This window comes from Lynx canadensis, chromosome C1 (genome assembly GCF_007474595.2).
Source record: "Lynx canadensis isolate LIC74 chromosome C1, mLynCan4.pri.v2, whole genome shotgun sequence".
Lineage (NCBI taxonomy): Eukaryota > Metazoa > Chordata > Mammalia > Carnivora > Felidae > Lynx > Lynx canadensis.
In genome coordinates this window covers 169,883,666-169,911,101 of record NC_044310.1, presented here as the reverse complement: position 1 = coordinate 169,911,101, position 27,436 = coordinate 169,883,666, and the positions used below count along the sequence as shown (strand labels likewise).

The following is a 27,436-nucleotide window of genomic DNA, read 5'->3' as shown; positions in this document are numbered from 1 at the left end:
AACCATGATACATCCAGATAATGGAATTTTATTCAGTGCTCCAAACAATTGAACCATCAAGCCATGAAAAGACATGAAGGACACTTACATGCATATTAGTAAGTGCAAGAAACTAGTCTGAAAAGGCTGCACACTATATGATTGCAGGTATATGAAATTCTGGAAAATGCGAAACTATGGAGACAATAAAAAGGTCAGTGGTTGCTAGGTGTTAAGGAAGTGGGAAGGATGTACAGGTGGAACTCAGAGGATTTCTAGGGCAGTGAAAATACTCAGTATGATACACTATGTTGGATGCATGTTGCTATACATTTTTCTAAACCCATAGAATGTTCAAATCTATAGAATGTACAACACCATGAATGAATCCTGATGTAAACTATGGGCTCTCGGTGATAATGACATTCAGTGTAGATCCATGAAATGTAACAAATATACCATTCTGGTAGGGATTATTGGTAATAAGGAAGGCTATACATATGTGGAGACAAGTGGAACATGGGAAATTTCTATATTTTCCCCTCAATTTTGCTATGACCCTAAAACTGCTCTGAAAACAGAAAGTTAAAAAAAAGCTTGGTTTTTGAAAACCTACAACTTCTGTCATTGATTCTTTTTTCCTTAATGTCCCCCTGTGTCCCCCCTTAATGTCTCCATGTTCTTGGGCTTAGCAAATGATTACTTTTATCATTTTAAATGGTTCTTAATAGGAAATGCTATTTTTCTTTTTCCTGAATATAATTTTATCTTCTCTGATAATTATAATGATTGACAGCATGTTTAAAATAAAGATCATTCAGTTAGTATTCTGGGAGATTTTCAAGAATTAACAAATTTCCCCTTGAAATTTCTTGTGTAATATCTTAAATTTGTGATTGCTAGCTTAGTAATGGCTCAAAAAGCTGATAACACTTTGAGATAATGGGACTAGTTATCCAAACACTGTTACATGTAAGTGGGATATATATTTTAATGCATTGACACCATAAATTAACTAAAAAGTATTCCAAAAAAAATTAAGATAAAATTTGCTTATATCTCATTAGAATTCTTTTCAAATATTAATTTTAAATTCTTATTATGTAGTATTCTTGCAAATTCTCTGCAATTTATAAGCACTTTATGTATAGTTCTGGCCATTCTTTAGGAAAAGTGGAAACTGTATATATTTATGGAAACTATATTCTTAGAAATAGTATGTAATTTATTTTAGAATATATCTATAAAAGTGGTTTACTTTTGGGGTGCTTGGGTGGCTCAGTTGGTTAAATGTCTGACTCTTGATTTTGGTGCAGGTCATGATTCATGGTTTGTGAGACTGAGACCCGGATTGGGCTCTGTGTTGACAGCACAGAGCCTGCTTGGGATTCGCTCTCTCTCTCTCTCTCTGCCCCTCCTCCCTACTCTCTCTTCCTCTCTCTCAAAAAATAAACATTTAAAAAGGTGGTTTACTTTTAACTTAATGAAATATTTGTGGTTTGAAATATTTCAAAATGAAATGAGAATGTAGATATCACTCTATGAAATTATAGAGGCTTAAATTGTTGCAATTTTAAATATTATTAATATTCTGCTGCTTTATTTTTATTTTATTTATTGATTTTTTCTTTTTTCTTTTTTTAATTTTCTTTTTTATTTTTTAAAATTTAAATCCAAATTAGTTAGCATATAGTGAAACAATGATTTCAGGAGATTCCTTAATGCCTTTTACCCATTTAGGCCATCCCTCTTCCCACACCCCCTCCAGCAACCCTGTTTTTTCCTTCATATTTATGAACCTCTTCTGTTTTGTCCCCCTCCTGTTTGTATATTATTTTTTTTCCCTTCCCATATGTTCATCTGTTTTGTCTCTTAAAGTCCTCATATGAGTGATGTGTTTCTTTCTTGGTATAGAATTTACATTTTTGGATAATGTTTCCTGTTAACCTGAGTTTTGTCTTTAAAAATGAATTTAACTGAAGACCATATCTTGTTGAACAAAATAGACCTTCAATGACTTGTTTAATACAAACTTTCTATTTTGCTACTCTCATGGTCTGCATTTTATCTGAGGACTTTACCTGCATTCTGCAAGTATTAACAAACTTCAACTCACCCCTCCTATTCCACACTCTTCTGGTCACCAGGGTGGTCATAGTTAATACCATTTTCATGGAGTAAATATGAGCAAATTCAATGATAAATTCTTAAACAACTACTTACTGATAGGAAAGATAAAGGAACTTTAGAAGCAAGAAAAAACATTGTGCACTTCAAGTACAGCCACGGATATGGTTATCTTTAGTCCTGACCAAGTTACCTTTAGAAAATTTTTTTTAAGTTAATTTATTTAATAAGTAAATTCTTTATTATTCAGGGGCTGGGGCAGAGACAGAGAGGATATAGAGAGAGTTCCAAGCAGGCTCCGCACTGCCAGCACAGAGCCAGAGGTGGGGTTTGAACCCACCCGGAGGTGGAGTTAATGACCTGAGCTGAAATCAAGAGTGGGTCATTTAACTGACTGAGTCATCCAGATGTCTATGTTGCCTTTCAAATTAATTTCAAAGATGAGTAGACAAAGAGAGTATATTTTAGCCTCCCCATTGTATCTTATTATTATTGTTATTTTTAACATATAACCCATGTCAGCCTCTTAGATGTTCAATAGGTCTACTGGGTTATCTTGTATTTTTATTATTTTTTAATCAATCTCTTCATAAAATTGGCTCCAACTTCCAATCCAGTGTCATTTTTTAAAGCTTCAGTTTCATGAATGCCAGTTACTACTGGCTTGAGTTCTAGATGTTATGTTATCCTCTTTGTCTATTGTACTATTTATCTTCTGCCTATATTAATTCTTTTCCCATACCATGTCATCCAATTATTCTGCCTCTAAGTTACCACCATTGTCCAATTTTATTCTGGTTCCGAATTGTCACCAACATGGGCTGATTCTCTAGAAAATTTTTATTGCATATTTAGAACAAAAGAAAGTTTACATCACAGGACAGCATGCCATTTAAACTCAGATAATATTTAGATCTGTTAAATTTTGCTCCATGACAAATCACCTCAAAACTTTAAGGTAAGGTACCAATCATTTTATGGTTGTTCCATTTTATGTTTAAGGTAACAACTCATTTTATGAGTCTGTGGGTTGACCATGTAGTTCTACAGCCATCTGTGGGCTGGGTGTTCTAGAATGGCATTTCTCATTTGATGTTGGCTGTTGGCTAGGGTAATTGGGATGACTGGGCCATGAGTCTATTATCATCCAGAAGACTAGCCTTGGATTTTAACATGGTAGCAGCAACAGAGTTCTGAAGAGTAGCAAGAGATAAACCTTTAATAAATAGGCACTTTCCAAATCTCTGCTTATGTCCGTTTTGCCACAGCGAGTCACGTGGCCAAGCCCAGAATCAGTGTGGAAGGGAAATAGTCAAGGGCAAGGAAATAGGAAGGAGAATTATTAAGCCAATTTCTAAATAATCTATGAAACATTGTCTAACTTCTATATCTTTTTTTTTTTTTTTTTTTTTGGTCATCTATTCTTATAGAGCACGTATATCCCATACATTGCTGGGCTTCTTTTCCTCTGACCTTTTCTCTTTCTACCCTGTCTCAGTAACTCAATCTTGCCCATTTCCTGTTTATTTTAATGCAAAGCACTTTACCCTCTTTTAAACTCTTCTTATGTCATCTATTTTATTTATTTTATTTTATTTTATTTTAATTCCAGTATAGTTAACATACAGTGTTATATTAGTTTCAGGTGCACAATAGAGTGATCTTCTTGTTCATCTAATCCCGACCTCCAAAGAACCTTATTTTTGTTAAAAACATACTGATGACATATGTTTATAAATAAAAATAGCTCTCTCTCCCTTGATATTCAGTAGACAACTAAATCTTTTTCTTCATAGCTAAACAAATATAAAGATGAAAATGTGAATTCTCACAAAATAGTTATAGTACTTTTTATCTAATCAGTATATAAATAAGGCTTAGGATTTATAAACTTATAATAGTGTTGGAGTCCACTAAGTGTCCCTCTATTGTTGAAAATTTATAGCAAATTGGGCAAAAATCTTTCAGATAATGTAAATTCCAAAACAGAAGAAAGACAACTGTTCAATGACGATGGAAGAAAGCAATAAACATTTGGAAGTAGTGTTAATTGTTATTTTTTAAAACCAGATGTATAAAAATGGCCAATTTTATTTTAAAAAACTTAAGAAACCTTTGCTGTTGGAGTTTTCAAATCTAATGGCACCTCTAAAATCTGAAAAATTTTACTTAATAACTTATTTTGTTTCTGGAAGCAAAGTAGATTTGGCCCAGATCCGGCTCTAAGGGCCTTCCTTATCAGCTGAGGTAGCAACCTGAAGATCTGGGTGTAGAATAGGTGATTTCACTTTATGATTCCTGTATAGGGAGTAGAGTTTAGTGATCTGGTATATGTAGTTATTCAGTAATATAATCAGATACAATATTTGGATCGATAACAGGTATAACTGAATCTCTCTGATACCTATGGCACAGAGGTATGTGCTTGAGTAGGATTATCTGCTAAAACAAAGGAGTATCCACTTTAATTTGAATTTCAGATAAACAACAAATAATTTTTAGTATGAGTATGTCCTATATCTGGATTGGAGATACTTATCTATGCTAAAAAATATTAATCTGAAAGTCACATTTATTGGGGAGTTCCATATTTTATTTGCTATTTCTGGCAACTCTATCAGCTTAGGACAATATGAAGCTGAAGAACCAAGACATATACATAAAACGTAATGACATAAGGAAATGCATTGTATCAGTTTAAAAACATATATCCACAAATTGTTTGACTTCCCATAAGAAGTGGAGTGTATGTCCCTTCCCTTGAATCTAGTTAGATTGAGGAATTTGCTTGTAGCCAACAGAAGGCAGAGGAAATGCTGCTGCATCACTACAGAGGTGGCTGGGTCATGAAAAGCAATGCGGCTTTTGCCTTGCTCATTGTTGAAGCACTGAGCCTCCAGACAGAAGACCACCACTATCCTGAGGCCATCATGCTGTAAGAAAGCCCAGGCCACATGGAGAGGCTGAAGTAGGTCCTTTGGTTGACAACCCCTGTTTAAGTCTCACTGAGGTAGCAGCCTAGAGCAGTATCAACCACCAGGCATGTGAGTGAAATCATCTCCAGATGATTGTAGCCTCTAGGCATTAACTCCTTGCTTAAGTGTGGATGTCGTGGAATAGAGATAAGCCATTCCCACTGTGTGGTATCTGGAATTCTTGACTTCTTGTCCTAGAGCATAATAAAGTGGTTGTTTTAACCCACTAAATTTTGGGTAATTCTTTTGTTATTGTTATGCGGTAATAGTAAGTGTAATACACATGTTAAGTACAAGTGAATGTTTAACATAATCTGTGCCATAGGAGTTTAGAGGAGGAAGCAGTCACCAAAAGTTTGGATAGGGTGGAACTTCCCTCCTGGCTCCCCGCCCCCCCCACCACACTTTAAAGGCAGAACTGACAGACAATATAGGACATGGACAATGAGAAACGGAAGTGTGAAAGCAAGGTTAATGGCAAAGATCCGTGTTCTTTTTCTTTAAAATTCTTTCTTAGAATAACTGTAATTAAAAATAAATCCGTTACAAAGCACTGGAAAAAAGAATAAGAGTGAATGGAGAAGGAATAAATTAAGCTCCCATCTTAATTTCCAGGCTATGCTTCTCAGCATTTAAAATGAAACTATTGTGGTTGTGCATAGGACTTAATGGTCTCTAGGGAGACTGATAAATTGAGAAACAGATTGTAATAATTTTGGATGGGTGACCCACCATGCTGACTTAGTTACTTAAATTTAACATTTCTTTAAATTCTGAAACAAGGGCATCTAGGATTTTTTTTTTAAAGAACAGAAAGTTTCATGGGAGAACAAAGAAATTGGTGAAAAGAGACTTTCATGTTTTAATGTCTTTGAAGAAGTCTCCAAACTGCCAAACAACAAAAGAAAAAAGCAAAAGAGAATATTGGCCTTTATTTTGTGAGAGGATTTTTAACAGACATCATGTGTGGATATTGTAGGGAAAGATTTTGAAGGTGAGTCTTTTTCCTTGAGGACTTACAATGTCAGGAGATGTTTATACTGTAAAGGACATTTGTACATTACTCAAAATAAAGCTAAAACCTAGAGTACTATTTACATGTACAGCAGGGTTCCCTCTTCTGAAAGAGTTCCCTCTTCTCCTGCCTGCATTGTTTTTCTCCTTACTTCCCTTCCCTTGAACCTCTCTGGACCTTCCCAGGACCCTTCAGTTCTCATGCTGTGTGTGGGCCTATTAGTCCCTCTCTTCCTCTGCTACAGTCTAACAGCACTGGTTTCTCAGAGTTTCCTTCAGGCTATCCATCGAACCATGATAGCTCCTTCATGTGTGTCCAAATGCATTTCCCCTTAGGAAGGCATGGCAACCACATACACTGGATTTTCCAAGATAGATAGTATACAATTTCATTATCTTCATGTATTTAAATTTTTCAGAAATCCCAAGGTTTTGATATTCAACTACATCTACAGAATATTCCTTAAGTCTAAGAGGGACACCGAATCCCGGATCCTGTATTTAGATTCCTTGTATGAAAAATTCTTATCCTCCACCCCTCATTTGCCTCTATTATTATTAACTTTTAAAATCTGCTTTCTGGTTACTTTTCAGCTTTCCTTGAGACCTTGGCATTTGCCTTACTCTCTTTGTCCTTTGCCAGAAAAGATAAATTCTGGCATTTTATCTTCCATCCATCCATCCATCATCTAGTTTATTATTGATGTGAACAGCTCATATTATACAATAGTCTCATAGTTACTTATAGTTCTTAACTTTGATACCCTTATTTCTTTTTAAATTTAGTGACCTGGCACATAGTGAACATTACGTTAAAAAAATAAAATACTTAAAAGGCAAATCAATTGTTAAAAATCCTCACCAGACTCTGGTAATAGAGGGGATCATCTGTCTATTACTAATAGCTCAATTTCACTGTCCCTTGCTCTCCCCTTACCTATAAGAATTTGCAAGTTTTCACCAGTTTAATACGTCAACCTTAGTTGAATGTGGTGGGTGGTGCCTCATATGTGTCTCAGAAAAGTGTGTCATGTGCAGTCACTGGTATATTGTCTATTGTGGTTTTATTCTGTCCTTCAGTGAGCTTCTCTTCCCTTTGCCTGAGGGGGCCGTCAGTGCTGTACCTGCAGGTATCTCCATGACCATGCCCAGTGTTCACTTTCTTTGAACTTCCATAGCTGCCAAATCCCAAAGTGGAGAGAACACAGCCTACTCAATTAGACTTTTTTTTTTTTTTTTCAACGTTTATTTTATTTTCGGGACAGAGAGAGACAGAGCATGAACGGGGGAGGGGCAGAGAGAGAGGGAGACACAGAATCGGAAACAGGCTCCAGGCTCCGAGCCATCAGCCCAGAGCCCGACGCGGGGCTCGAACTCGCGGACCGCGAGATCGTGACCTGGCTGAAGTCGGACGCTTAACCGACTGCGCCACCCAGGCGCCCCTCAATTAGACTTTTATCTTGGAGACTTAAGCAACACCCTTTATGCGTGTTCTATTTAGATACTCCTTTATGAAACAGTTTTTTTGTTTGTTTGCTTTTTTCAGCTTTTGATTTTCATTTGCTTGTGCTATAGGTTTTTTTAGTAATGGTTCTCAACCTTGGCTGTGCATTAGAATCATCCACTTAAAATGCTGACGCCCCACCCCGGGAGGTTCTGATTTAATCCACCTAGGGTGGGCCCCAGCATTAGGTGATTCCACTGTGTTGTGAGGTTTGAGAATCTATGGTGTATGGTCATTGACAGGAGACCAACATTGTGCTCCTCTCCACATTCTCCCAGTCTCTATTTCAGGTGCCTTCAAAATAGTGGTCTTCCTTTGGATCCTAACAAACAAATCATATGGAAGCACCCACCTGATGGCCAGACAAATCTGAATTTTAGTTTGGTGCTCAAAGTATAAGTGCATGGCAATCTTTATAAGGAAAGAATTCCAGACACAGACTTCTAGGGGAGAAAAAGATAGCCTTCCTGGTGTTGGAGGTTTCTCCATTCTAAGGCATGAGAAAAATCTTTGACCCAGTTTTGGAAAGAATTGATTAGGATAGAAAACTATATATTACTTAATTTCATCTTTGACCTATTTGATTTTCCTGTTCACATATATGAAAACATAGTTAATGTCATATATGATATTATTTCTGGATTTTAATAGATATCTCAATTTTCCAGGTTCATAATTTATATTGTGCACAGGAGAATCATTTGAAGAGTCAATTACACAACTTCCTCTGAATAATACATAGAGGTGGATTTAGTGATGATAATGAAGTTGAAGATTTAGGCCTCTAGAAGGACCTCTAGGAATGTGTTCATATAAATGTATGTTTTTGTAAAATTTGCATAAAACAGGTGTTTTCTTTTTTTCTTAAGAAAAAATTTCAGAAACTTCAGACCTCACTTAACCTGATTACGTGGAATCACAGAATACTACAAGATGGGACTTCGTCAAAGAGATACAGTTATTATTTCAGCTGTCTTTATCTTCCATTTTCATTTCTATTAGAAAAAATAACAAAAAAGACTTAAAACAGGTTTACTTTAAACCTATATGTACTATTAACCATGTATAGTTGTTAAATTATCGAAATATCACTCTACCTGTTGATAAACAGACATTGCCATAAATACCCTAGTACCTCCTACTACCATTCCATCTAACCCAGATGTTCCCCTGAAACTTATCCCTGCCTCCCATGATTCAACCCTTAACAAGGTAACATCTGGCACACTAAGGAGGCCTCCAGGGCCCAGGTTCAGTGCTATGGCCACCAGATCCATTCAGATTGGTCAATACCTGTGCTAAATGAGTTATTAAATATATTGAACATCACCTTACTTAAAGACAACTTTAAAAATTCTGTAGTTATACATTGTAGGTAAGAAGACTAAATGTTTAAGGAAACTAAATGTTTAATAAGGTATATTATACATGAAGTGATCCTATTTAAAAAAAAACAACTTTTTTTTTTTTTAGAAATTGTTTTTGGAAAACTGTTTGAAGTCCATTTAATATCTGGTTTATGTAGGACTAAGAAAGTCATGCCATGTAGAAACCAAATCTTAGATTAGTCAAAAAGAATTTGAGGAATACCTCCTTAATGGCGCTTTAGTTTGCAAGTAGGACGGTTCTTAAAATATATTGAAAGGAAGCCAGCTGCTAACACAAAGGAGTACTACTCAATAGTCACTGTGTAGGAGTTGTATGAGGGCTAGAAAGGAGACAGTACAGATACTCAACAATTGCTTAAATCTTTACCAAGAAATACTTTGGGGAACGTGCCATACTAAACTCTATCTAGAGATGAGGTTTAGAGAGTTATAAGCTGATGGTATTCTCTGCATAATTTTGTAACCCAGGAATGAATACGTTATTTGGGTCAGATTAATGTACACGAATATTGAATGGAAGTGAAAAATGAATTTGAGGCTAAGTTGTTTTAGAAATACAAGCTCACTTTAGAAATAAATCATTGCATAAACTTGGTAAGAGTGACCCCACATTATTTTCACAGACATTTTTGTTTGTAAGCTGAGAAGAATCTATGGTTACACTATATTTATAGATTCAAAGATGTTTTGATAAGTTTAATTTTTAATAAACAGGTAAAAATAAGCAACAAAAGGAATGGGAGAAGGATAGTATGGGTAGAAGAAAAGCAATCTCAGGCACTTTTAAGGCTAGTTCTTTGAAGTTTCTCAAACACCTGAAAGCACACAGGGAATGCTCAAATTTGCAGATGCACTAGCTTTTCTGAGTAAAGGACTCATGTGTTATTCAGCTCTCAGGCAACAGTTATTGGATACTTAACATATCCCAGGTATTGTATTAGACAACAGATATGAAAGGATGAAGACAATGCAGTCCCTGTCCCAAAGGACACAGTCCATGAAGTGGAGACAAGTTAGGTAAATATATAACCTCATCCAACATAACATCTAAGAGATCTGCAGAAATGAATTAGTCATTCTATATAATTATATATCTTTTTAGTATAAGATGATGCTTGGCAGAAACTCTAAAGGAGTTTTCAAACCCAACACTGATTCTCTCCCACGAGTCTGACTCATCAGGAGGGATTATTCTGTCCTGTGTTAAGTGGAATCACATCATGCCATCTTGGAGCCCAAATTCCTTGAGTACATAATTGATAAAAACAGGGGAACAATGGGAATTCTATTTGATCTCTGCCAATCCCTCCATTTTTTTCTGGTCTGGCTATCATGCTCTTCTGTTCACCTTCCTGAGACATAATATCAGCTTTCTAATCTTTTAGTAATGAAAGGAACTTTATCCATAACTGGATTCAAGGGCATACTTGTCCAGTTTAAATCCCAGGTTTGATCCCAAGTTCCACCAGCAGGTGGTAGGGAAGTCAGAGTTAACCTGTTTATAGGGGGCAGAGACCTCAAGGACAGTAACCATTATGATACTTCTGAGTCCATAACACCTATGTTTATAACACTGTAGATAAGTTCTCACTCACTTTATTTGACTTGTAAAATCTGTGTATTTTTTTTTGAGTCACATTTTTAGTTTCAAGTGTCAGCATTATTATTATTGTTAAAAACTACTGTCTGTTAATGTGTTGTACATATGTGGTTTGCCTTATTAAAGTAAACATAGTCTTTATATCCAAGAATAGTATAATTGAAAGGTCTGAAAGTTTAATTTATATGTGCTGATATTAATATCTAGGAAGATTTGCTTTCTAGAATAAAAAAACTCGGAGAATGTATTTATCCATTTTCTATTTCATTTCTTATTCTGCAAATGAACCAAAAGGGACAGGGGTTTACTGACCATCATGGTCTGCATGTACTTGGAGACATTCATCTGCTTTTGGCATCCATCACCCCAGGATTCCTAAGGTGCTTTAGCATTCTCTGTGACATGGAAACTGGTGAACAAACATCAAACACATATGGGTTTTTTTCCATCTTTTTTTCAAATAATTTTATACAAGTCCCTGCATGTCTAAGCTTAAAATAAAGAAAGCAAAGGTTGAAGCAAAGGTTAATTAGAAGTCAAACATCAATCGGGGCACATGGGTGACTCAGTTGGTTAAGTGTCTGACTCTGGATTCGACTCGGGTCATGATCTCATGGTTTGTGAGTTCAAGCCCTGCCTCTGGCTCTGCACTGACAGCATGGAGCCTGCTTGGGATTCTCTTTCTCTCTCTCTCTCTCTCTCTCTCTCCCTCTCTCTGCCTCTCCCCTGCTCATGCTCGAACACTCTCTCTCTTCCAAAATAAATAAATTTTTTTAAAAAGTAGAACATCAAGCTAATTCTCCTTAACTGGCAAACTTTCTGCATATGTATGGGACTGTAATATTACATTTTTTTAAAAAAAGTAAGTGTTTTTATTTATTTTTGAGAGAGAGAGAGAGAGAGAGAGAGCATGAGTGGGGGAGGAACAGAGAGAGAGAAGGAGACATAGAATCTGAAGCAGACTCTAGGTTTTGAGCTGTCAGCACAGAGCCCAACGTGGGGCTCAACTGGTGAACCACTAGATCATGACCTGAGCCGAAGTTGGACACTTAACTGAATGAACCGCCCAGGCACCCCAGATTGCATTTTAAATATACTTTGAATACTACTCGGTGATGAAAAAGAATGAAATCTTGCCATTTGCAAAATGTGGATAGAACTAGAGGGTATTCTGCTAAGCGAAATAAGTCAGAGAAAGACAGATATTCTATGATTTCACTCGTATGTGAATTTGAGAAACTCAACAGATGAACATAGGGGAAGGGAAGGAAAAATAAGATAAAAACAGAGAGGGAGGCAAACCATAAGAGACTCAAACACAGAGAACAAACTGACAGTTGCTGGAGGGGGCTGTGTGTAGCGGGAATGGGTTAAATGGGTGATGGGCATTAAGCACTTTTCAAAATGAGCGCTGGGTGTCATATGTAAGAGATGAATCACTAATTTTACTCCTAAAGCCAAGCCTACACTGTATGTTATGTAACTCAAATTTAAATAAAAAAAAAATACACTTTGTGGCAAATATCTCCATGAATTATCCTAAAAGGAATTAATTTAACGAAGCATGTTTGTTTCAGAACTTCTTTGTTTTTTTAGGAAGCATTTTGAGACAATGCATTGCTTTCTTTAAGCATATTCTTAGTCAAGAAAGTGTTTCTTTTCCAGCTTTTGTTTCCTTTTTTGTTTTTGTTTTTTTTAAAAAAAAAATTTTAACGTTATTTATTTTGAGACAGAGAGAGAGCATGAACGGGGGAGGTCAGAGAGAGGGAGACACAGAATCTGAAACAGGCTCCAGGCTCTGAGCTGTCAGCACAGAGCCTGACGTGGGGCTCAAACTCACGGACCGCGAGATCATGACCTGAGCCGAAGTCAGCCGCTTAACCGACTGAGCCACCCAGGCACCCCCCTTTTTTTGTTTTTGTACAACAAATATTTTCTTGATTTTGGGGCAACTCTATTTTAATAAGGTAATGAAAATGATCATGACAAATGAGTCTTTCTTGATAATATATTTAACCATTATCATATGAATTAATATTTGGCAATTAGAATGAGAAGTCACTTTTCTTTTTTTTTATATATATATATGAAATTTATTGACAAATTGGAGAAGTCACTTTTCTTTTGATACAATTTTCACATTCAAAATTTAGTGTTAGGAAATAAAGTTAACTTGTCTTGATCTATTGCAATCAATATATTTGAGTACATGGAATATTTGGCATTAGGCATGTAGTGTTAACTTGAAATCTTAAATAATATTTCCTTTGAACTCTGATGACATGTCATCATAAATTATGTTGTTCAAAAATCATTTGATGGGAAGATAGAGATGATTTTTGGATCTCCCCAAATCCCCACATAGAAGTTAACACAGCAACTAGATAGCAAAACCAAAAATATTCATGGGCAATATTTATAATAAAATTAGGTGGCATGATATTCTCTTGAATTCCAAAAGTACAAGTAGGTTCAAACTACCAAGAGGAAAAATACAAAAGATACTGGCTTATGTTCAGGAGAAAGCAGAGGAAAACAATGGAGAGTCTGAAGGACCTGGACAGGAGATCCTAAAATAACGCACTAATGTTCACTAGAAAATATAGTGGAGGCAATCTGAGAGCAGCAGCTGACACTGGGAGTGGGTTTTGCCCACTGTCAAGAGTGCTTTTAGTAAGGCCTGAAAGCACTAAAGAAGTCTAGGGCCTTTGAACTCTTAAAGTTGACCAGCTAAGATTTCCTTTCAAGACAAGATCCCACACCAAGGAGAAACTATTTAGAGTGGATTAAAAACTGGCCAACAGAGAGACAATCATAGGACCAAAGGACAGTGTTTAGATAAGACTGGGGGAGGAGACAGAGGCAGGAAATCTCAGCAAGCTGCTTATCATTTAACACTATACAAACAACAGTGGCTCAGGAAGCCCTAAAATGAAAAAAAATAGCTGAATTCTAAAAATTCATGAGAACCAATTTTACATAAAATACCCAGAAATTATTGAGATTAAATCTCAAAAAGTTGTTATAAGGGGCGCCTGGGTTGCTCAGTCTATTAAGCAACTGCCTCTTGATTTCGGCTCAGGTCATGATATTATGGTTCCAGAGATAGAGCCCTGTGTCCTGCTCTGCTCTGACAGTACAAAGCCTGCTTCAGATTCTCTCTCTTCCACTCTCTCTGCCCCTCCCCTGTTTGCGTGTATGCACTCTCTCTCAAAATAAATAAATAAACAAACATTAAAGAAAATGATACAAGTATGAAAAATAATACAATAAGAATGAGAAATTCTAACAAAGTGACAATGTAAGAAAGAATTGGAAGCGGAAGAAAAATCACTTCAGAAATGAAAATTAAATTGAAGGAATACAAGACTGAATAAACACAACAAATAATGCTTTAAAAGAAATATAAGGCAAAGAAAGAAAAATTTCAAAAATCAAAAAGAAATTTAAAATAAAAGATTTGAGAGAAAATGATAGATACTGAAGATAGACAAAGAAAATCTAACATAAGGATATTTTTTTAAGAAGAAAAACCAAACAAAGAAAGAATAAATATCAACATATAAAGTTTAAGAAAAAAATTCTTAAAATTACAAACTATATATCTGAACATATATTTTGAAAGAGCTTACCTGGGGATATTGACCCAAATGACTATCACTAATTTACTAATTACTAATTTACTAATTTACACTAATTTAGTGAAAGTACTAAGAGGATATCTTATATTTCCCAACTAATTGATCATCAGAAATTTACATATTATATAATTGCTATTTAATTGATGAAACTTATATTTGATTATGTAAAAGTGTGAATGTAACAAACTTGTTTCTGAAACCGAGTTCAAAAAAGGAATGTTCCATTTATCTATTGTTGTATAGAAAACCACACCAAAACTAAGTGGCTAAAAACATCAATTGCATTCATTTTGCTCACGGATCTGCAATTTTGTCGGAGCTTGGTTGGGTCGGCTCATCTTTACTCTATATAGTGTCATCTGCGACAGCTCAAAGCCAAAGGAGTTGGAATCGTTGAAGACCTACTTGCTCATTCATATGTCTGGCAGTTGATGATGGCTGATTGTCCAAACAACTACACATCATCATTTCATGTGGGCCTAGGCTTCCTTACAACATGGTAGTTGGGTTTCAAGAGTAGCATTCCAAAAGGGAGAGATCCAGGTAGAAGCCCACTATCTACTATGATCTAGCCTTGGGTGTTATGCAGCATCATTTCCACTATATTGTATTTAAAGAGGACTCACAAAGAGTTCATCAAGCTCAGGGAACGGAAACTGACTGTCAATCTTTTGATGGAGGGAGTGGCAAGGTGCTGGATATTTTTGTGTTCCTACAAACATTTTTGGCTTTGTTTTGGGATGCAGTAAAGTTACTAGAAACAGTTTGATTCTTTCAAATCTTATTTTAAGATATGTTCGCCGTTCTCAATCGAGGGCTGATCATTCTCCAACCCTGAGGGAAGACCTTTTTGTATACTCTACTAAATGTCCTGTGAAACATGAATCTTCCACTTTGGCTGGTGGGAGCCAGCAATATATCTGGTCCTGTGTGAATTCTAAGCACAGGAACAACTAATCTTCTTGGTAGTTATTTTCTTGGCCCCAGGTAGTCTCCTTACATTCCTGGTTGGATGGTACTCAGGCAAATGCTTGACCGGGACCTTCTGCTGTTTTCTGGAGTTCTCTCTCTGCACAGTTCTTTCCCCTATGGAGCTCTGTCCTTCAAATCCTAGCTGCCTGGTTCACCCAGGACTCTCAGTACTGTCTTCTCAAATCAGGGAGTCAACTTGGTTCTTCTTAGATCTCCCTCCTATGCTGCAGCTTGGAAACCCTCTCAAGGCAGTAAGCTGGTGCAACATAGGGTATACCTTATTTGTTTCTCAACTCTTGCCATCCCTAAACTGACCCTTCATTGTCTAACATTCTGTGTCTTGAAGACCAATGTTTCAGATATTTTGCCAATTTTTTGGATGTTTCAGGCAGGAGGGTAAGCTATATCCCTGTTATTCCATCTTGATTGGAAATGGAAATCCTGCTTGGCTGCCTTTTAGTTATGCCTTAATTTATTATCTGTGCCTCCTGCAAAGACTCTTAAATCCATATTTACAGAATGTTTCTCAAAGCACAGTAAATACCTGTGTTCCTACCTAATGTTTCGAGTGTTTTTCACTGATCTTCTTTGTCAAATCACTAAATTATCTCTTTTTATTTCTGTCTCAATCTCTAAAATGTTATATTGTTTTTCTAGTGTTGCTGTAATAAATTGCAAGCAACTTTACAGCTTAAAACAACCCAAGTTTATTCTCTTGCAGTCTGTAGGCCAAAGGTCTGGTCCAAGAAGGGCTTGGTTTCAAGCTCCTTTGCCTCAAGTCCACAAGGCTGAAATCAAAGTGTCAGCAGGCCTGCGTTCCCTTCTGGAGGCTCCCGGGAGGAGAATCTGCTCCCAGGCTTATTTGCGTAGTTGGCAGAATTCAATTCCATGTGGTTGTAGCACTAAGGTCTCTATTTCCTTCTAGTTGCCATCTGAAAGCTGCCCTCATCTCCTGGAGTACTCCCTCCAGTCCCCCCTATACCTCAGAACCAGCGGTGCTGCCTTGAACCCTTCTCATGCTGCCATGACTCTCTGTTTTGTCTTTTCCTGCCACATCCTTCTGACAGACTCTTTTGCCTTCCTGTTCTAATTTTAAGGGTTAGGCCAATCTGGATATTCCAGGATAATCTCCCTATTTTAAGGTTCATAATACTAAAAAGCCCCCTTTGCCATGTGGCATAACATATTCACAGGTTCTGGGGAGTAAGGTGTGGATATCTTGGAGGATGGACGTTATTATGCTACCACAGAAATAAGTTGGTAATTATTTTTATTATAGGTTCTATTTCTCTGAAGCTTTAAAAAGAAAATACTGTGTGTTTTTGAATCTGGATTTCCATTGGGGGCCAGTCTGCTTTTTGAAGAATTAGGTCTTTTCCTTTGTCAGATTGTTGAACCCCAGTCATGCTTTCTGAAAAGGTAACAACTAAGCATCTTCTTCTTTTCAACATCCCCTCTTTAAGAGAACTAGACTGGGGTCCCTCTACTTTTCCCATTTATATACATTCAATATGATTTCCAAAATCTCATCCTTTTCTTCTAGCTCAATCTTTTGCTTGCTTCTTGCCTTCCTTCATTATTCTTTCATTATCATGCTTCTGTCTAAGCATATTTTTACAGCTAATTCAATCTCTTCTTTTTCTGAGCAAATATGATTTCTAGAGACAGATTGTTCCAGGAACAGTTATTTTAAGTTGCCTACATAGCTGTTGTATTTCCAATAATTTTCTTCAGTTATTTATATATATCAACTGAAGAAGATGGCATATTTCCTATATAATAAGGTCTCATAGTCATGGATTATATAATTAATAAGTTAGAGAGAGTTTAAAAACATTATGCTGTGTGGGTACATGTGTGTACACGTGTGTGTGTGTGTGTGTGTGTGTGTGTGTGTCTATGGAGACTTCTAGCCTGTTGACAGCCTCGTGAACATAAGAGTTTAGCCTTTGATCTGTGGGTAAAGCTACAATAAGCTGCTGGGAAACCACAACGTCAGAATCCCACTTAAGTCTTTCTAAACTGTCAAACTTTAGAGCCACCTACAATGATCATGCCAGAAATCCCAATATTTAAGTGTTACGTTGGTCTTCATACGCTAGTCCCTGTTCCTATTTCTCAAGGTTTCTTGTGTTTTATTCTGTTGGTGATTTGGCAAATATTTATTATTTTATTATCTTGCTGAGTACAGAACTAACAGAGACATAGATAAGAGAACAGAGAGAAATCAAGATCTCAGCTTCATAACAGGTGAAAACTGGACTGAAGACTGTAGTGTAGATGTACTGCTGTAATGAGTTTCTTAACACATCACTCCTGCCTTAGCCATTCAGGAAGTGACACATCTAAACAATGGTAACTTAGCACTATGGGTTTCCCATAGGGTTGAGAGCAGCCTAGAGTGTTTTCTCTCTATTGGCAGGAAGGTCCAAAAGAGAAAACCCAAACATACTAAGTCAAGCAAACTCATTTATTTTCCCAGATGTACTAATTAGGTACATCAATTTTCTTCTTGTGGGGAGATGGAGTAATGAGGGATTTAAAGGACTCAGAAAAACATGAGATGAGAGGAATAGGTTTTCCCCTTTTCTAACCAATTTATAGAGGGTGTGTTTATCCTCTCTGTCTCCCCCACTCCAGCCATGTAAGTCAGTGAAGGTAGATATAATGTCTTGTGTAGATAAGTCTAACTATTGGGTAGAATTTACTCCTCTTTCTGTTAAGATGTTCAACTAGATCTCTTACTGCGTGGGTGCTTTCCTCTGTGTTCAGAGACTATTGCATTCTCAGAGATAAGACCTCTGGGTTACCTAGATTGTTACTGCTTTCAGTTCTTCCCTGGGTGGATCAGCAGGTATAGGCACATTGTCCAGAGATGGAGAACAGTGTGTATGAAAGGTGTGTGAGCCTTGACAAATGTATCAATTGCCCTCTTTACCTTCTCTGACTCATTTTCTGATTCCCTCATTCTCTTTCTCAATGGGTCAGGCGTAAAATCTCTGCTGCCCTGGCAAGGGGCATACTTTATCAAAAACACCTCCATTGGGCTGTGATTATTTAATTGGATTCACTTGGCTTGGCCTATTCTATTTTTGCCTGTATTTTGTATACAAAAGACTAGCTGACTTTTGTCAGCATAATCATCGTTTTACTCAGGCCCAGGCCCTACTTATAACAAAAACCAAAATTGAAATAATATAAAACTATAATGCCTCTCAATTTTGACTCATTGAACCTGATAATGGGAAGATACTGATCAGCCCTCAGGTGTAAACAAAGGCATCCTATATACAGGCATCGCCCACTATTCAAATCTCATTATCCATTTACTCTATATTCTTGCAAAAATTTTACCCATACTTCATTCTTTGAACTGAAAACCTGCTATAATGAATATGTTTGTGCATCAACAAAATCATTTTAATTGGGCAGGACTCAGAGCTAGAAGATGTAAAGCATGCCACATCTTAGCTGTTCTCCCAACAGAATTACAGCATGTGTATTTGTGTTGTTCAATATGTTTGCACTATTGTTCTCAGTTTTATTACTTTTTCCCTGAGAGTTCAGTCTTTATGTTTTCCAGTGGTTGCCTCTGCAAAGTGCCTGTAAGTACTACCAATCTGGGGTCTAAATTAGATACCAAGTGTTAATTTTATTTGAAGTCAAAGGCATGGTTAGTTAGCATTTGAAATACTCTAATCAGGCACACCCTCAAGCAGTTAGTTAGCATTTGAAAGAATCCAATCAGGAGAACATTCTCCGGAGGCACCTGCTACCAGGACTCTCACTATCTAGATCTTGATCAGTACTAGTAGGTGTCCTTATTATAACATACGGAATGTTGAAATGAGTTCTCACTGGTGAAATGAGAATGTTCAAGATACATGGGTTGGTTAGAAACATTGCATAAAAAGAAACAGAGTATCCAGTGAACCAAGCAGCCTAGACCAGGGGTTCTCCATTAGGGAGTGACTTTGCAATTTGACAATGTCAACATTTATGATTTTTCAACTGGGAAAGGGGTTGCTACTGATATCTAGTGGGTAGATGCTAGGGATGTTGCTGAAAATGCTACAATGCGCAGAAATCTCCCACCCCTTAGCCCTGTCCCCCTCCCCAACAAAGAATTATTGGCCCAAAATATTGGTAATGTCAATGTTAGAAACTGTAGCCCACACTCTTCAGAGTGGTGCCCTAGGTCTAGGATTCTATTTATTTCTATGTGTAGCCATTAACTGAGGAGTCTGTCTTCTGCTTCTAATTAGAAATTTAGTTGACATCTGCTACTAAAATATTGCTGCAATTCCTTCCAGTAAACCTTTCATGGGAGGTGCTAGTTGGAGTTCCTATGAGGTCAGAGAACTAGAACTTAACTATTTTTGTGCCTACTTGCTAATGTATGTTTGGATGTGTTGCAGAATTCAGTCTGAGACTTACTCTTGCTGTAATAAAACACTTGATGGATTGATAGATCTTCAGAGCAAAGACCTATATAGTTTTTACCTACTATTTATATTGATGAAAATAGCCTAATTGTTGTGCATAACTAATTTTACTTAGATTAGTTCCCAAAGGGCAAGGGATAGCTTCAATCTTCTGTGGCACTGGCTACTACAGGATCTTGTGATGCTTCTTACATGCTTAAATATTTGTGCATACATTCAGTACGTTACACTGAGCATCTTATATGCACCAGGCATTGTTATAGTTCCTAGAGACGCAATGGTAAACAAAACAGACATAGTGCTTGCTTTCCTGAGGATTATATTAGAAGTATGTCTGAGTTCCTGTTGTGAACACGGATGAGTTCTTTCGCTAGTAGGCAAGTCATTTCCAAAACAAATTGGTGGATGCAAATATATGTGAGAATGCGGGGGGGGGGGGGGAACACATGCTATTGTCAATTTTTCAAACATAAATTTTACCCCCAGAACAAAGATTTCCCTAAATTTTAGTGAAAATCTTTGCCTATGAAATATCTGGGCTAATTACTCATAAGTCAGAGAATTTACAAGTACAAGATCTGCAATTCATTGGTACATGAGATAGAAAATGTAACAGAATATTCGGTAAAGTCTCTTGGGTGTCCACTTGTTTCAATTTCACCTCTACAAACCACCATTGTAGTGTTTTCATACCACATCACATTTACGCACATTTCTGTCTCTCCTGCTAGGTTGTGAACTATTTCAAAGTGGGAATGGCACATTCCCAGGACTTACCAAAGAACCTAGCACAAAAAGGTAGCTATGTTTAAAGGATGAACGAAACTGATGAACGGATAAAGAAATTGTGGTTTATATATACAATGGAATACTACTTGGCAATGAGAAAGAATGAAATATGGCCTTTTGTAGCAACGTGGATGGAACTAGAGAGTGTTATGCTAAGTGAAATGAGTCATACAGAGAAAGACAGATGCCATATATTTTCACTCTGATGTGGATCCTGAGAAACTTAACAGAAGAACATGGGGGAGGGGAAGGAAAAAAAAAGAGAGGGAGGCAGCCACACCATAGGAGATCTTGGAAACTGAGAATAAATTGAGGGTTGATAGGGGGTGGGAGGGAGTGGAAAGTGGGTGATGGGCATTGAGGAGGGTACCTGTTGGGAGGAACACTGGGTGTTGTATGGAAACCAATTTGACAATACATTTCATATAAAAAAAATAAAGGATGAATGAATACATTGGTACTTATATACACTTATTTCTACATTCAGAAAGAACACATATTATTTGTATTTATGGTTTGAACAGATGATTTAATATTCAGAAGAAATGGGTGAGTGTTTAGTTGTAGAAATTTCAAATGGAGAGAGCAAATAGCTAATATAATAGTCGAGGTGTCCACTTAAGAAAGACAGGCTGATAATTGGCCAAGGGGACTCACAGATGGCATTTATTATCTTGATAAGTATGTAATCCTAAATCGTGTATAGGTAACTCTGACAGTGGATGTGCTAACCACTGATGTGATGAATTGCCATTAAATGGATTCATGAGGTTGATATATAGCATATAATTATTAATGCAACAATATTCAGAAGTATTGGCATGATCAGAGTATTGACCTATAGGCACATTCATTTGGAAACAGAATCAGAGCAGTGAGATTTAGATACAAATTTCTTTAGTCTGATATATCCATCTCCCTTAAAGGGAGAGCATTTTTCATGGGATTGAAGTACTCTAAGTGTAATTGGTTAGGATGTTTCCTTCCTTGGATGAAGCTTGGTGGGGCACCCCCAGTTTTTGCTATTTCAATTTTCATTTTTAAGACTTTCATTACAGAACACTTCTGATTTTCCATAACCTCCACTAATTCATGATGGAAACTTGCTTTCTTTAAGGATATTATTATATTCACTCAGATTAAATTTTGTCCTTTTGGCCAGTAATCTCCGCATTCATGCATTATTCATTGACTCTAAATCTCAGTGGAGACTGTCACACTGTAGCACCTATGAATTACAACATAAACTGTATTACTCCCCCTTTTCTCTCCCTTCTTCATGTCCCCCTCCTTCCGTCTTTTCCTCCCTCCCTTCCATTCTTCCTTTCTTTTTTTCTTCTCTCTCTTACTCTTATATCCTTTCTTCTTCATTTTTCTCTTTTTAAAAATCAGATCTAATGTTGCTAAATTAAAGAAATGATAACAATCTAATTGTGGCAAAAGATAATTTAACTTTACAATTTTAAACTTTAACTTAACTTTTATTGAATACCGTTGAAAATTTAAATAATTAGGAACAGAGAATTAAGTTCCAATCTTCCCCTCGTAGGTTTTATAATCTTAACTGGACATTTAGATATAGCCACATACAAAGGATGAGCTCCTTTCTAAACCTAGATGGCAGATAATATGCTGATTTTTAAGGGCCCTGCTGTGAAATTTAAATTTAATTTTTAAAAGAAAACTTAGAAGTAGGAGTTTTAGGGAAGGTCAGGTTTCCAGCACTTGAAGGCTTTGTAAACATTTAGAATTAAAAATGCAAGAGAAAGAATTTATGGGAAATTAAAACTCCAGGAACTTCTTTTACCTGTGAGAGAAAAGTCAATCGACAAGAATTGTTTTGAAGTGTGTGCTAAGGTTCAAAGGTAGAGGTCGCTGACCCACTTTTCTAGATGTAAAGATGGCTCCTTACAGAACTGGAGGGAAAGCTCATTCTTGTTGTATTTTCCCCAGAGCTTTCTTTCCTCTGTTTCATGCTGTAGTGAACAGATGATGAGGAGGAAATGAATTCAAACGTATTTACTTGCTAACAGACATATTCTACAAAGCTTTGCTTTGAGTAAGAATACTAAACAGCAAAGCAACCCTGCCATTTTTCGTCCTTCAAACTCCAAATTGATTCTATCAAAAACACATTCTGTTAAAATACAGTCACTGCTTGGTTAAAAAAGAAATTCTCCCAATATGTTGAGCATTCATTTGACTTTCTTGTATGTGACTCAGATATTACTCAAAGTCACATCAAGTTGTTTTCTCATGCTAAATGTCTTCTTTAGTTCTGTGGTATATTGAACTAACATCACCTGCCTATTTAATGTTTTAAAGTTATTATTTTAAAAAATGTTTATTTTCTTATTTTGAGAGAGGGAGAGAGCATGCACCAGCAGGGGAGGAGCAGAGAGAGAGAGGGAGAGAGAATCCCAATCAGGCCCCATGCTCTCAGTGTAGAGCCCAATGTGGAGCTCAGTCCCATGAACTATGAGATCATGATCTGAGCTGCAGCCAAGAGTCAGATCCTCAACCAAATAAGCCACCCAAGTGCCCCTAATATTTTTATTAATGTTTTATTTTTTAAATGTCTATTTATTTTTGAGAGAGAGATAGAGAGAGGGAGAACAGGGAAGGGGCAGAGAGAGAGGGAGACACAGAATCTGAAACAAATGCCAGGCTCTGAGCTGTCAGCACAGAGCCTGACATGGGTGTGGCTCGAACCCTGACTGAAGAGATCATGACCTGAGCCAGTCGAACGCTTAACTGACTGAGCCACCCAGGAGCCCCATGATGCCCCTAATGTTTTTAATTCACACAAAGAACCAAATCTATTGCTTATGTAATATATATATTAGACACTTTATTTTAAAAAGTCTTTATAATTCAGAAGTTTCCAATTGAATTCTAGAGAAATCTAATAAGATATAACACCTCAAGGCTTGGAGAAGGGGAAGTCAGCAGGCTTTGTCCAAACTTGACATGCCATTGATTTGCTTTTTTCTTAGTTTTGTATGTAAATGGCAAGCTAACTATGCACTTCTATTATCTTCTTAAAGAACTTTTCCTTTTTTTGAGCTCTAGTTTAATTAGTACACAGAAAACTTCATACTTTGGTAACAACCACATGGAATATCTTTAGAATTTAGAGTTATTTGTGTAATAGTGAAAAATTTAGGATAGCTTCAGTTTTAATTACAGAGATAATTTTACATTTTTAAATGATAGACTAGGAAGGAAGATTGATGTTTTGTGTTTTGTTGCTGTTAAAAGAGTAGAGAATTTGGGGATGTTTTGGGCTGGCATACAGGTACTCAAGACTGACTTACACTGGAAGGACATTTATCTGAAGTTACGAAAGTTAGCCAATCAGAGTGACTGTCATGAAAAGCAAGATCATAGCTCACCACTATCATTAGAAAAAGGTCAAAACTCCTTAATATGAAACATATCACCTCATGTGACTTGGTCCTTGCTTACAGTTCTTAGTGCCTCAGTAATGTTGATCTGCTCACCTACAGGCTTTCACTCAATTGTTCTCTTTGTCTGGAACACTCTGTCCTTTTTTAATTTTTCACTGAACTAATTCCCACTCATCTTTTTGGTGTCAGGTTAAGTGTCTCCTCCTCTGTGAAAAGCTGGACTCCCTTCCCCCTCCCATACTTGGTTAGAAGTACTTACCTTATAAGTACCTTTTCATTATGCTACAGTAGTACTTTGTTCTTACCTCTGTGATAATATTTTATATATTAAGTTGTAATTGACAATTTCCTTGTTCACACTTATAACTAGACGTCAGGATAGGAAGGGCAAACACTACATCTTTCTTATTGTTGTAGTCCAGTACTTGACACAAAGCATGCATCTGAATAGACATTTATTTGAAGGGATCAATACATAAATTAGCAAATGTCATTGTAAACCAGTGTTTTTCAAATGTGGGTGATTGATTGACCTTGCCTACCAGTGAATATCTGGTAATGTCTAGACACATTTTGATTAACAAGATTTGGGAGAGGTAGTGCTATGGCATCTAGTGGGTAGAGGCCAGAGATGCTGCTAAAAATCGTACAGTGCACAGGTTCAGTGCCCCATAGCGAAGTGTTATGTGGTCCAAAGTGTAAATAGTGTCAAGACTGAGGAACTCTGCTATAAATAACACTGTGCTAATTATAACACAAGTGTCCTCAGGGGAAAGTAGTAGAAAAAAATGGGTAGTAAATGTAAATAACTGGGATGTTTGGAAGCAGTTCAAAGTGTGGTACAATTGGTTCACAATCAAGGTCAATGAGAGCAATGGGAGTCAATCTTCCTGTGTTAATGGTGCTTCCTGTGGTGCCTGAATAGAGGAGTTTAAAAGGTTCAAGCTTAGATGTGCTGTCCAATATATTTACTATGATGATGATGATGACGATGATGATAATGATGGAAAGAGAGCAGAGGAAGGGCAGAGAGAGAAAGAGGGAGAGAAAGAATCCCAAGCAGGTTCCACTCGCTGTCATCACAGAGCCCAACGCAGGGCTCACTCTCATGAACCTAGAGATTATGACCTGAGCTGAGATCAAGAGTTGGATACTTGACCAACTGAGCCACCCAGGAGCCCCTACTATTATCTTCTTATTCCTTCTAGTTACTGCTCTTTTGTGTTGCTTTAACTTTCTACTGTCCATAAAATATTTATCACTCAATTGTGAAGTTTTAAAAAACATATTGTCTTTGAACATTCTAGGTTATATGCTGAGGAGGAAAACTGGAAATAAATAGCCCATAATTTATAGGAGAAATATGATGGAGACAGAACCTGAAGCAATTCTAATACAGGGTTAGAGAAAACATTGTCTTTCTGACCTGTCTCCCTAAAACAAGGGATACATTATTTCATATGATCTGTATTACATCTTTCTTTGATCATATTTTATCTATTGCCAAGCATCTTAAGACCACTGTTTTTATATGTACATCTGAAATGAATCTAAATTTATATCAAACCAGCTTTAAAAATCATATATGGCATAAAAAATGGAACCAATTAGTAAATAAGAAAATGTTTGGAATATTAAATAAGGACAGATGATATTCAACTGGCTTCATAATTTATGGTCTATCATTCTGATTAATAATTAGATGTACTGTATCTATGGAAACGAAGAGGAAAATTATTTCTGCTTCCAACAAATGTACAAAGATGAGAAATATTGTGCTACTCTGAATAATCGGCACAGATGTTGCCCTCCTTGTTAACCTTGTGTTATTATCTATTTCATCATGAGAAAAACAAAGTCATGTGGGTGGAAATCAAAAGTTGTAAGATAAAGAAAATGGATTGATGTTGCCTTAAAGAAAGTTGTATACTGTCAGTTAATTTGGAATTCTGAATTGCTTTTTGAATTAGGGCATAAAAAATGTTCAAACTTACATAGTTTCTAAGTTAATTCTGTGACTTGACTCATGAATATGCCCAAGTTCTAAAGGCAAATTTTAATGGAAAATCACTAAGAATATGAACATTGAAGAATGAAAAGTAACCAAAGAGGGAAGAGACTCCTAAAATACATTTCATAAACATAACACACCATTAATTTTAAAATGGGATGTCCTATGGGCCATGTTGATGTGAATCTGGTTTTCATCAGGATATGCAGCTTGATAAGATTTCTTGGAAGATACCATTACTTTCAAGGTGATTTTCACCAGATATTAAGGACTAAATGGGATTTATATGAGAGTTAGGGCTGAAGTACAATTCTTATCACCCCCATATCCACGTCTTATCCCTCTACTGAAGTTAAAAGGTTGTTGTGTTCCTCTCTTTAGGTTTAAAACAGGGAAGACCCTATGAAGACACTGGGAGAAGATGGCCATCTACAAGCCAAGGAGGAACCAACCAAACCTCAGAAGAAACCATCCCCATCAACACCTTGATCTCAGATTTCTTGTCCCCAGAACTGTGAGAAAATAAATTCTGCTGTTTAAGCCATCCAACCACTCTGTGATATTTTATCATGGCAGCCCTAGAAAACTAATATGGCTCTTGAGGCTAGAATTCAATAGCCTATGAATGACGGACCTTATTTTGACTTGGTAATAGGAAAGAGTTCATTGATATTTTTATGTCATTTATAAAAAAAAGATTTTATATCAAGCTTAAAATTAGAGTATCCTAAGCATTTTAGATACACTGCAATTCACCACAGCTGGCCTGGTAAAGGATTACATCTGTAATGAAGGTGCAATATGTATCTGTTTCCTAGATTTGCTGTAACAAGTAACAAACTGGGGTGTTAAACACCAGAAGTTCATCATGCAACAGTTCTGGAGGCTGGAAGTCCAAAATTAAGGTATCATCAGGGCCATTCTCCCTCTAAAGTCTATAGGATAATCCTTTCCTGCCTCTTCCTAGCTTCTGGTGGTCAGCTGGGAATCTCTGGTGTTCCTTGGCTTGTGGCAGCTGCATAACTCCAGTCTTTGCCTCTGTCATCACATGGTGTTCTTCCTGTATCTGTGTCTCTGGTGTAAAGACACCAGACATATTGGATTAAGGGTTGATCATACTCAAATATGACCTCATTTTAACTCAATCAATTACATGTGCTATGACTCTATTTCTAAATAAGGCCATATTTTGAGGTATCGGAGGTTAGGCTGTCAACATACCTTCTTGGATCATACAATTCAACACGTAAGGGATTCTTTGGAATATGGTGAATTGTCATGGAAGAGGTAAATTTAGGAATTTCAAATGGTTAATATGTTTATTTATTGTTAGCAATTAAGGGAGTAGTTACAGTTTGTTTTGCAAATGTCATTAGCCTAAGTGGATTACAAATAGGGTCTGGATATTTATCTGCATTTAATAAAATCGTAGTGCTTATGGTGAGCCATTAATGAAATAAAGTGCTGATGGCATCAGTAGGAATAAAAAGGTTTTTACCAGACAGACATTTTCTTACTACTTGCTTTTCTCATGGAATCAATGCCCAAAGTCATCTTTTTAAAATTCAAATCATTCTAGTT

The 27,436-nt window shown here is 36.6% G+C and overlaps 1 pseudogene; it reads left to right on the top strand.

Annotated features, from left to right (window-relative positions):
- The window catches only part of LOC115519879, a 136,717-nt pseudogene that overhangs the window by 53,720 nt on the left and 55,561 nt on the right, over positions 1 to 27,436 (top strand).